The 12036-nt window shown below is 43.6% G+C and overlaps 1 pseudogene; it reads right to left on the bottom strand.

Annotated features, from left to right (window-relative positions):
* The window catches only part of LOC118643956, a 68153-nt pseudogene that overhangs the window by 17880 nt on the left and 38237 nt on the right, over window positions 1-12036 (bottom strand).

The following is a 12036-nucleotide window of genomic DNA, read 5'->3' as shown; positions in this document are numbered from 1 at the left end:
GTGACTCCACGAGGACCACCATTTCCGCCCCTTTGTCAAAGTAACATAATGGCCAGGAATATGAGCAGCAAGAAGCATTCCCTGAATTCTCCCTGGTGTATAACTTATGTTTTTGTTTTTCTTTTAGAAAGTCTAATATTCTCCTAACCCATGTAACCAATTAGGATGAACCAATAAGCAATGTTACTTTAAAAGTTACAGCCAGCACATCCATCCCCGGGCGTCTATTTTCCCCCATTGCCTCCCTAATTGTAAATGCGGGACATCTGTCCATCCTAGCAATTAAATACACATCATCTTAATATCTTTCAAACATCCTATTTCTCCTTACCATCAAGTGACTTAAATTCGCAAAAAGTCACTGATCCATTATTTATGGGGTGCGTGTGTGTGTGTGTGTGTGCGCGTGTGTGTGTGAATGCAGTTAACAGGAATTTGGCAAAACAAATCTCAACTGCCAACTTCTGAAAGTCACCAAAAGAATTTAATAACTAATTAAGTGCTTATGGAGGTATCAACGCAAGCCAGGCACATCTCAAAACTGGCTGGTACTCAAGTCTCTATGAAACAGTTTTGCGCATCCACACACAGGCGGGAACAGCCCTCAGCAAAACTGAAGCCAGCCTTAACCCCTTTCTGCCTAACCCTGCCCTTTGCCCTACACACAAAGTGAACTGTTGTGTGGCTCGCTCCTTCCCGACGCCACAGGCAGCTCCTCCAGGCTGGCACGGGCGAGGTGGGTGCTCAATCACAGGCCCCACAAGGCTGCTGAGTCTCCAAGAACAGCCCAGGCGTTCAGCCCGCGGCGGCCGGCGGCCGGCGGCCGGGCAGGGGGCGCCGCGCGGGAACCAGGAGGCCGCGGGGCGGTCCCTGCACTCGCCGCTGTCACAGCTCGGGACGAGGGCTCCTGCAGGTGGGCAGCTGAACTCGCTCAACCTCGGCCCTGCCTCCCGGGCCAGACCTGCTCCTTTTACAAACAAGGAGCTTCAAGGCGCTGGGACCGCGGCCACACAGCTGGACAACTCCACTCGAACCGCCGAGGGCTCTGGGCACATCCACATTTCTGGCGATGATGGCCAGTCGTAGCCTTTCTGGGCTGGTCAGTGGGCCACTGCCCTGCCAAAGCCCCGGGAGCCTCCAATAGTAGTACAGACTTTTCCCTCCTGGACCGGGCAGTCGCAAACCTGGCGGAAGGAGGGATAAAAGTATGGCGGCCCCCTTGCAGATTCGCGACTTTTACACCATCGCCGCTCAAAAAACAAAACAAAAAAAAGCTCAACGGCCGCGGGAAAAAAACCCAACCGCCTGGAAAGAAAGTACCCACTACCCCGCCTCAGGCCACCGGACCCTGACCATCCTGGAGGCGGGGAAAACGCGCACTAAGAGTAAGGCGCGTCGACGTCAGCCCGCAGGGGTCCCCACCAACACGCCATAAATGGACGCCCTGCGTAAATGTGCCAGCACGGCCTACGATTGGCCGGGAAGGGATGCACTGCATGCTGGGACTTGTAGTCTTAATGCAGAAGGGCAAGAGGCGTGGGCGCACTGTTTAGTGTGAGAAAGGTACTGCATACCTTACTTACTTCTTGGGAAATGGGAGTCAAAATTAAAGAGTTCTGATGACCAACCTCTCCAGTTTGCCTGGAGGTAATGGGATTGTTAAGATGCTGGACTTTTCGTTATAAAATCAGGACAGTGCCCATTAAACCAAAACAAGTTGGTCACCGTAGAACCCAGGATATACGCAGCTGTAAGTGAATCTTCCATTGGGGTGGGGGCTGTCCGTGCCCCTAACCCTAACATTGTTCAAGGGTCAGCTGTACAGTGTTTGGAGTTCCAGTGTCTGCCTTTCACCCAGTGTTGGTTTTTGGCTGGGGACTAGATGCCCTACCTTGTTGAAGACATGGTCCCCAAGTATTACATTCATACCAAAACCTATCTTACTGTCCCTTCTCGGAGTTGCCACGGAAATGGGCCTTACATAGTCAAGATCTTACCGTTCTTCCCAAAGGGTATTTAAAGGCAGACGACCCATGTCAAGAACACCATATAATAGGAGCTCAAAAAACGTTCATTGAATGATTTAATGCTCATTCATGATTGATAAAAGAAGCATCAGCTGCTGAAATAAAATAAGTTCAGGACTAAATACACATGAAACACTAGCGAGTAGTCCAAAATCATAAAGTGCTAAATTATATTAACACAAATAGTAAGAGAAAAGGAAGAAGAAAAAGGAATGCATGGAAATGTTGGATTTGAGGACTGGATGCAGAATAAAAGGAGAGGAAGAGAAAAAAACTAAGCAAATTAAGCATTGTTTTAAAAATATTATTTTTATTCTACCTAGATCCAAGAGGTATTAGAAATGACTTGCAAAAATATGAGTAAAATCTCATGCCAATTGGATGACTGCTATTAAAAGGAAAATAAGTGTTGATGAGAATGTGGATAAATTGGAACTCTTATGCACTGTTGTTGGGACCATATACTTTCTTTCTTTCTTTTTCTTTCTTTCTTTTTTTTTGTGGTACGTGCCCCTAGCAGGAACTGAACCTGAGATTCTGGTCCACAGGCCGACGCTCAACCGCTGAGCCAAACTGACCAGGGCGGGAACCGTATACTTTCACTTTGGAAAACAGTATGGTGGTTCCCCCAAAAAGTAAAAATAGACCTTGCTGGTGTGGCTCAGTGGATTGAAGTAGTTCCATGGACTGATAGGTCCTGGTTGGATTCCCAGTCAAGGTACATGCCCAGGTTTTGGGCCCTATCCCAATGGGAATGCAGGAGGCAGGTGATCGATGTTTCTCTCTCACATCGATTTTTCTCTCTCTCTCCCTCCCTCTCAAAAAAAAAAATCAATGAAAACATTTTTTTAAAATTTTAATAAAAATAGAGCTATCATATAATCCAGTCATTCCATGTCAGGGCATATACTCAAAAGAATTGAAAGCAAGTTCTCAAAGTGCTATTTGTATACTCATGTTCATATCAGCATTATTCACGTTAGCTAAATTGTGAGAGCAACCCAAGTAACCATCAAGGGGTGATAGATAAACAAAATATCACACACACAAATATTATTCAGCCTTAAAAAGTAAGGATATTCTGAAATATGCTACAACATGGATGAACCTTGAGCACACTATGCTAAATGAAATAAACCATCACAAGAAAGTTGAATTCCATTTATTTGAGGTAATTAGAGTAGTCAAAATCATAGACACAGGAGAGAATGAGGGAAGAGGAATAGAGCGCTATTGTTTAATGGGTTTGATGTTTCAGTTTTGCAAAATAAAAAAGTTCTGGAGAGGGATGGTGGTGATGATTGCCTAACCCTAACCCTAACCCTACAATATGGATGTGCTTGATATTACTGAGATGTACACTTTAAAATGGTTATGACAGTATATTTTTTAAAAATCCTCACCTGAGCATATGCTCATTGATTCTAGAGAGAGGAAGGGAACATTGAGAGAGAGTGAGAAAGATCAATGTGAGAGAGACACATTGATGGGCTGCCTCTCACATGTGCCCAGACCGAAGTTTGAACTTTCAGCCTAGGTATGAACCCAGACTGGAAATCAAACCACAACCTCTCTGGGTCACATGATGACACTCCAACCAACTGAGCCATCCAGCTAGTGCAAGACAGTAAATTTTATGTTATGTGTATTTTACCACAATTTTAAAAATTGAGAGATCAAGGAAAACACAGAAATATAAATACTAACATTGATAACAAGAATACTGAATGCAGTTTAAGGTTTCTTTTTTTGAAAATTTTTCTTTATTGATTTTAGAGAGAGAGGAACGGAGAGGGAGAGAGAGATAGAAACATCGATGAGAGAGAATATCAATTGGCCACCTGCTGCATACCCCCCAATGGGGATCAGGCCCACAACCTGAGCATATGCCCTGATCAGGAATCAAACTGGCAACCTCTTGGTGCATGGGTCAATGCTCAACCACTGATCCACACTGGCCAGGCAAGTTTAAGATTTCTTAATGGGATTGGATTTTATCCCAAAAGTATCTATAGTAATACTGTCATTTAAATAGTGTGATTTAGAAGCACTTTCTTTTCTTTTTTTAAAATGTTTTCTTTATGGATTTTAGAGAGAGAGGAAGGAAGAGAGAGATAGAAACATCCATGAGCCCTGGCCAGTTTGGCTCAGAAGTTGGAGTGTCGGCCTGCGGTCCAGAGAGACCCGGGTTCGGTCCCTGCTAAGGGCATGTACCTGGTTGGGTTGTGTGGGTGGCAGCCACTCGATATGTCCCTTTCACATTGATGTTTCTCTCTCTCTCTCTCTTCCTCTCTCTCCCTCTCTGAACAAAAAACGAAAAAATATCCTCGGGTGAGGATAAAAAAAATCAATAAAAATATGTTTTAAAAAACAAAACACAAAAGAAACATCGATGAGAAAGAACATCAACTGGCTGCCTCCTGCCTGCCCCCCACTGGGGACCGGGCCCATAACCTGGGCATGTGCCCTGACCAGGAATCGAACCAGCGACCTCCTGTTGCATGGGTCGATGCTCAATCACTGAGCCACACCAGCCGGACTACAAGCACTTTAAATGTTTCTTCTCTAAGGAGTTACACCACAAACTTGATACCAGCTTGTTTTCAAGTTTTGGAAATTGCCTTATATTTATCATTTGTTTGTCTTTTAATTATATAAAACACATACATGGGTCTTAAGTATAAACCACAAAACAGGTACAATCAGAAAGTATAGAATTCATCCTTGCCCTTGTTTCTTTGCTTCCCACCCCTATAAACTGCTGATTTTGTTTATTTTTTAATTTATCCTTTCATTCTTTCTTTTTCAAAATATTAGAAGTGGGGGTGGCGGGGGGGAAGAGATAAACAACAGAACTTATATGCATTTACTGTATGCATCACCAATGGACACAGACAACAAAGCTGGGGGTGGGGCAGGGGGAATGGGGAGGAGGGTGTCAATGGGGGAAAAAGAAGAAACATCTGTAACAAAAATAAATTAATAAAAAATAATTTTTAAAAAATATATTAAAATGCCCTGGCAGGTTTGGCTCAGTGGTTGGAGCGTCGGCCTGCGGACCAGAGTTCAGGGTTCGGTTCCCGCTAGGGGAACATACCAAAAAAAAAAAATTAGAAGATGCACAAATCTGTCCTCTTCTACCCTTTCTTATACATAAACTGTATGCTGTAAATGTTGTTCAATACTTTGTTTTAGGATAATGTGTCCTGGAGATTGCCCCACGGCTGTGCACTGAGACCCTCCTGTGCCTTTCACAGCTGCTCACCCCTGCACTGTGGGGACTGTGATTGGCAGAATTCTAAAGGTGACCTTCCCCAAGGTTTTTCCTTCCCACCCCAGCTTTGCAATCAAACACTTATCTAGAAACAACTGTGAAAGGAACTTAAAGATGTAATTAAATCCCAATTCAATTAACTTTAAAATATGTAGATTACCTGGGTAGACCTAATCTAATCAGGTGACACCTTGAAAGCAGAACATTTCCTCTGGCTGGTAGAGGAAGAAAGAAGCCAAAGACGTTTGAGGGATGAGGAGGACTCAGGCACGCGAAGTGTTCCACTGGCCGTCACTATACAGTGCTAACTGAGGGGGACAGCCTCTAGACTCTAGAGGAGTCGAGGCTGAGAACAAGCCTCAGTTAAAACCAGCAAGAAAACAAGAATCTCAGTCCTGCAGGTACAAGGAAGTGAAATCTGTCAATAACCAGTGACCTGGGAAGAAAACCCTGAGCCTCAGATAAGAATGGCAGCATCAGCCAAAACCTTGACTCAAGTCTATGAGACATAAGCAGAGGATTCAGCTACACAGTGCCCAGACTTCTGAGCCATGGAAGGTGTTAGATTAATAAATGTGTGTTGTCTTAAAAAACACATGAGGAATTGACTTTACAAGTCAGGACACTATCCTCACCACCACCACCCTCTAGCCCAGGCCAGAACAATAACATGAAGTCAGTGGAAAAGTTAAAAAAGTAAAGTCAAGCCATAAGAATATATTCAGTACTAAAGAGCAGATGCATATGTGATTCTGAGTTTCCTAGTGGCAAAGCAACTGACGAAACAGGATTAGTTACAAGTAATAATATTTATAACAAACAAATACACTTCTGCAGGGGAGAATCTGAAAGAAATTTCTTTCCCATAGATCCTCATAAAGGACACACTAGCATTATAGTAGACTTTGCTGTCATGAAAATCAGTATTATATAAGGATATTTTATAGCATCTATTTCTGTAAGCAGAGGACAACACACCAAACACACCTTACTAAATATGAATACAATAGAAAGTTAAACAATATAAGCAAACATTCAGATAAAAGAATGTCCTTTGTATATCTGAAACATTGAGCAAATAAACCTGATTATGGGAAGGTGGGGATGGTGTTGGGTTGTAGCAGACTTTAAAGGCAGATGCAGGCATTAAATACGGAAGCACTTTAAACCCAAAAGTTACAAGATAAAAGCTGCATTTAAGAACTAATAGTCTAGCAGTGCTATCAGGGTGGGTTGGACCAAACTTCTCTAAGCCCCTCTCTCTCGCTCTCCACTCATATGCAGCCTTGGAAAGAAAAATCTGTTTTAGACAAATGAGCAATATGTGGGTCAGCCTAAAGGCCAGTTGTAGTCCTGGCACCAGTATCGCTGGGCAAACCAGAGAGGGTCAATCTTTGTGGACAGTTCTGTCGATCAAGGGAAAAGAATTGTATTTTACCTACACTTGTTATTTCAGCAAAGGCCTGGTTTGTTAGATATATCCCAATGACCTCAAAGATCATTAATACACAATGTGAGGTGACATTCAGACCTCTCAAAACCTTCCCCTTTTCCTCACTGTGTACCTACAGTAATGGTTGCGTTGGGCGTTCTTTTTTCAACACTTACTTCGGTGTAAACCCCAAGGCTATTAATGTATGATTCCCCTCAATACAACACCACTGCTGCCTTGTCATAACATGATCACCATCAGCCAGGTGTTCTGGCGGGAGAGGGTCACCCTGACCCCTTGACGGTGAGCTGACAGGCTGCAAATTACACCGGGTCTGCGCTGCCCCGTGGCCACCGAGAGCATCAGGACGGCCACCTTCAGTCTTCCCTGCCCACTGCACAGGTCACTCCTGTGATAGCATTTTCTACTTTCTTTCATTTAAATCCACATAAGACTATTCTGCCTTAACTCCAATTATCAGAGGCATCTGAGAGTATTCTTTATGTATAAGAACAATTAGCCACATTTTTAAATGGACATACATTGTAGTAATTTTTTTCTTTTTACAAAGGAATATCATTTAATTGCAAAAAGAATTTTAGAGAAAACAATAGTTTAAAATATAAAAATAATTAATTAAGGCCCTGGCCGGGTATCTTAGTGAGTTAGATCGTCATCCCAATAGGCCTAGGTTGTGGGTAAGATTCCCAGTCAGGGCACATACAAAGATCAACCAATGCATGCATAAATAAGAGGAACAACAAATTGATATCTCTCTCTCTCCCCACATCCTCTCTCAAATTAATAAATATAAAACAACTTTTTAATTGCTTGAATTAATTGAAAGCATTATATACTTTAGATGGGTCAATTAGAGGGTATCTGTATCTCAGTTGAAAACCCACTGTCCCAGTAGATGAAGTTTGAAACTGCAGCTAATGGTAAATTGGTCATACCTTTCACGGATATGTTTGTCATAAATTAAGTTGTATAATCCCCAAGAATCCTAATCTAGAGGAAAGCTAACTTGTCAGAAATGAGTACCTACAGTACCCAGACCACATGTGGCCACTTTGCTGCTCAATACAGCCCCTGCTCTCACTGCAAGAAAAACGACCAGAACGCTGCCTCCGTGTGACTGCACCAAAACACCTTCTGTGATTCCAAAGCTGTGTTGATTTTCTTGACATTCCTCATTCCAATCGACTGCGTAATCTAAGTTGTAAGGAATGTAGGTTTCAGCATTTACCAAAGCTCATTGCATTTTGAAAGAAAGTGTCCGTGGGCACTTCCGTTTTGTTGAATTGGGACTCACGCCAAAGAGGCTGCCCAAGGAGACCCTCTGAACCTACCACCGTCGTGCACTCTTTTGCTTAAGGCACAAACATGCAATTCATTCCTGCCCTCTCTCACACACTCCACATCCACCCAGAGAGCTCTGCTGGTTCTCCTTCCTAATACCCCTCTCCTTAAATCCCACGGTCCAACCTTTGTTCAGGCCTTGGGGCCGAAATGCCTAGTACAGCTGGTCTGCAGACTCCAGTCAGCCCTCAACACCACCACCAGAGGGCTCCTTCTAAAACACAGAGCTGATCCCTTCACTCCCTGAATGTCACCCTACACTATTAAATTAAAAACCATCAAGCCCACGATAAAGCAAAGTCCTTCCTGATCTACTTACCTCTCCAGTATCCTTTCCCTACAACTTGTCCCTACCCCCTCCCACCGAATTTCTTCCCAATCACACGTTCTCGTCTATGCAAGGTGCTTGCAGTCCCCTGAAGTGACGTGTTCTTTTACGCCTCCATGCTTTTCCAACAAACCCTGTCTTCTTAACCTCTAGTGCTCTCCCTTCTCCTGGTGAGGTCACACTTCTTCCCGTGGAAGCCCTTTCTGACCCCCAGCAGGCCCTGCTGAAGCCCTCCTCTGCCCTCCCCTTACCTTGTGTGTTTTCAGGTCTGCCTTTCATGAAGGGATCCTGACCTCAGAATTCAAGGAATTCTAGGAGGATAGTGAATAGACCTCCAGGGATCTGTGAACGGCAAGCTAAACACAAATTCTCACATTCATTTTAAATGAGTAGTTTCTGGGGAGAGGGACCACTTCTTTCATCGAGTTCCCAAGGAGATCTTGCACCTACAATGCTTAAGAACTTTCTGTACTAAATTGTGAACTCGCTGAATGCAGGCACATTTTGCTTCCTTGTTTATAGCACAGTTCTTAGGGCTTGTGAATACTAAAAACATTAGCTAATGGATGAATCAATGAGTGAATGAAATAACTCATTTAAAAAGAATTTATTGCTACGGGCAAGAAACAGTGTTGGATATGGCTATTATTAAAATAGATCTGGTTCCTGTTTTCATTGGGGAAATAATCTGGCAAGGAAGAAAGACATTAAACAATTAATCATGCAATTCCTATTTAATTGCAATAGTGAGAAGGCCTATAAAGGAGAGGTACAGGCTGCAGGGACAGGGCTTGACGGGGGACTTTGATCCTGTGTGAAGTCTGAGGTCACAGAAGGCTTGAGGATGTAACATTCATAAAGCAAATGAATAATAACTAAGAAATATTACAAATAACTAGTCTTTCAGTTGGGATTCATGTGTATGGACTGAACTGTGTCCTCCCAGATTCATATATTGGAGCCCTAACCCTCAATGTGACGGCATTTGGAATAGAGCCTTTCAGAGGTAATTCTGGTTCAATGAGGTCATAAGAGCTGTCTTAGTCCATTTTGGTTTCTATAACAACATACCAGAGGCTGGATGGCTTATTAACAACAAATGTATTCCCCACAGCCCTGGAGACTGGGAAGCCAAGACCAAGTCACGGCAGAGTGGGTGGCTGGTGAGGATGCTCCTCCTGGTTCACAGGCAGCGTCTTCTGGCCATAGCCCCTCCCTGCAGAAGGGCACAGGAGCTCTCTGCGTCTCTGATGTGAGCACGCATCCCATTCACACGTGCTCTGCCCTGTGCCCTCCTACCTCCCCCAGCCCACTGTCCAATACCACCACACTAGGGGTTAGGATTTCAGCACATGAATTGGGCGCCACAAGCATTTCGTCTACAATGAGGGTGAGGCCCTGGTCCGTGGGACTGGTGTCCTTAGGAAGGGGGAAGAGGGATCAGAAAGCTCTGTTTCTCCCTCTGTGTGCTCGCAGGGGAAAGATCTCCTCAGATCAAAGCCCTGAAGGCATCTTTTTATGTTTTTCTCATCTTTTTTTTTTTATTTACTTTATTTTTTTGTGGACACTATTACATATGTCCCGATTTCCCCCCACTTTGCCTACCTCCACCCCGCTCCCGTACCCCCTACCCTCTGACCATGGCCACACTGTTGTCTGTGTCTATGAATTATGCATATATGTTTTTTGGCTAACCCCGTCACCTATTTCATCCAGTTCCCCCCTGCGTCTCCCCTCTGACAGCTGTCAGTCTGTTCCACAGATCTTTGCCTCTGTTTCTATTTTGTCCATCAGTTTATTTTGTTCGTTAGATTCCACATATAAGGGAAACCAGGTGATATCTGTCTTTATCAGACTGACTTATTTCACTTAGGGTAATAATCTCCAGGTCCATCCACACTGTTGCAAGAGATAAGGTTTTCACTGCCGCATGGTGTTCCACTGTGTAAATGTACCATTGCCTATTTATCCACTCGTCTACTGACGGTGCTTGGGCTGTTTCCAGACCTTAGCTGTTGTAAATAACGCTGTTATGAGTAGGGGTGCATCTATTTTCTCTGATTGGTGTTTCAGGTTTCTTAGGATATATTCCTAAGAGGGATTGCTGGGTCAAACAGCAGTTCCATTTTTAATTTCTTTGAGGAAACTCCATAGTGTTTTCCACAGTGGCTGCACCAGTCTGCATTCCCACCAACAGTGCACAAGGGTTCCCCTTTCTCCACATCCTCACCAGCACTTGTTTTTTGATTTATTGATGATAGTCATTCTGACAGGAGTGAGGTGATTGCTCATTGTGGTTTTAATTTGGATTTAAATATTTTTATCAGCAAAATGGGGAAAATAACATTCATATGAGATTATTTACAAGCAGAACATGAGTTGATCCTGTACAAAGCACTCAGCACAATGCTGCCACTTCAGAAGTACTAATCATTGTTTATTTCCATGGGAACCCTGGGCATATAGTGGTATAGTGGTATAGTGGTCATTATATCATTCTTCCGATTTCTCAATTAAAAAGCATTCTAAAAATATGAAAATAAAATAAAACTATATAAAGCATTCTTTTCCTCAGTTTTTCTTTTCTTCTGATACCTATTATTTCCTTTATCTTAAACTGGGTGCCAGGTCCTTTGTGTGCGAATTCCTTTGATTTAATATGCACAACAGCCTTGGAAAGGACAATGTCACATCCCCATTTTATGCACAGGGAAAGTGAGGCTCCTTGAGTTCGTGTCACTTGCTCCAGACACACAGCTCATAAGTGGTGAAGTGTGACCAGGGGCTTCGGTCGTTTGTCTTGGGTGCTGGACTCTGCTCCTTCCACCTCGCAAAGGAACAAGGTGCGAAGAAGCCGCCCTTGGTTGCCACCAGCTCTACCTTTCTGACGCATTCTGCTGTAGACGGTCTTTGCGAGATGTCAGCAGATACGACAAAATACAATTCTGCCTGTTATGTTCATGTGTACATGTACACTTACGTCCCTATTTAAAATATCTCATAACCACACAAAATCCAGATTTCTTATCCTCCATCCTGATGTGTTCCAAATACTTTTGTATTCCTAATTAAGAGCAATTGAATGGCACACAGTCTCCAAATGGTGATAAGTGCAACGGTGACCCCAAGACCATGCGCAATAACCATGGTATTAAGCAAAGTAAAACACAAAAATCAGTCAAGATGTTATGTGTGGGTCAGGAAATGCATTAGCTGTCATGGGGAAAGCAAAACATAAGAAGTGAGTTTTTTCCTCAGAACGTTTCCTGTCTCGGGAAGAACAAAACTCAAGATGTAAAAAGGAAAGAAGTAGTCAGAGATGGAGCAGAAATGCAAAGGTAGTCTTTGAGTCGGGGTGAAGTGTTACGAGAGCTGACGCTGAAGTTTTCTGAAGGACCCAGGAGGTCTCTCAGCCCCAGGGAGGCAGGAAATGCGGGTCATCGCGCTTGTTTGTGTGCACGAGAACAACGGCTGACGCCTGAATCACAGCCCACAATAATGAGGTTTTCACGAACACACAGCTGACACACAGTGTGTCTTCATCCCAGGGTAGAATTTCCAGAAGCTGATCGTCCAGATCTATGGAACACAACTTCTGAGTGGTCACTGTAGC

This window comes from Molossus molossus, unplaced genomic scaffold, assembly GCF_014108415.1.
Source record: "Molossus molossus isolate mMolMol1 unplaced genomic scaffold, mMolMol1.p scaffold_m16_p_4, whole genome shotgun sequence".
In the NCBI taxonomy this organism is placed as follows: Eukaryota; Metazoa; Chordata; class Mammalia; order Chiroptera; family Molossidae; genus Molossus; species Molossus molossus.
This window is presented reverse-complemented; position numbering and strand designations above follow the sequence as displayed.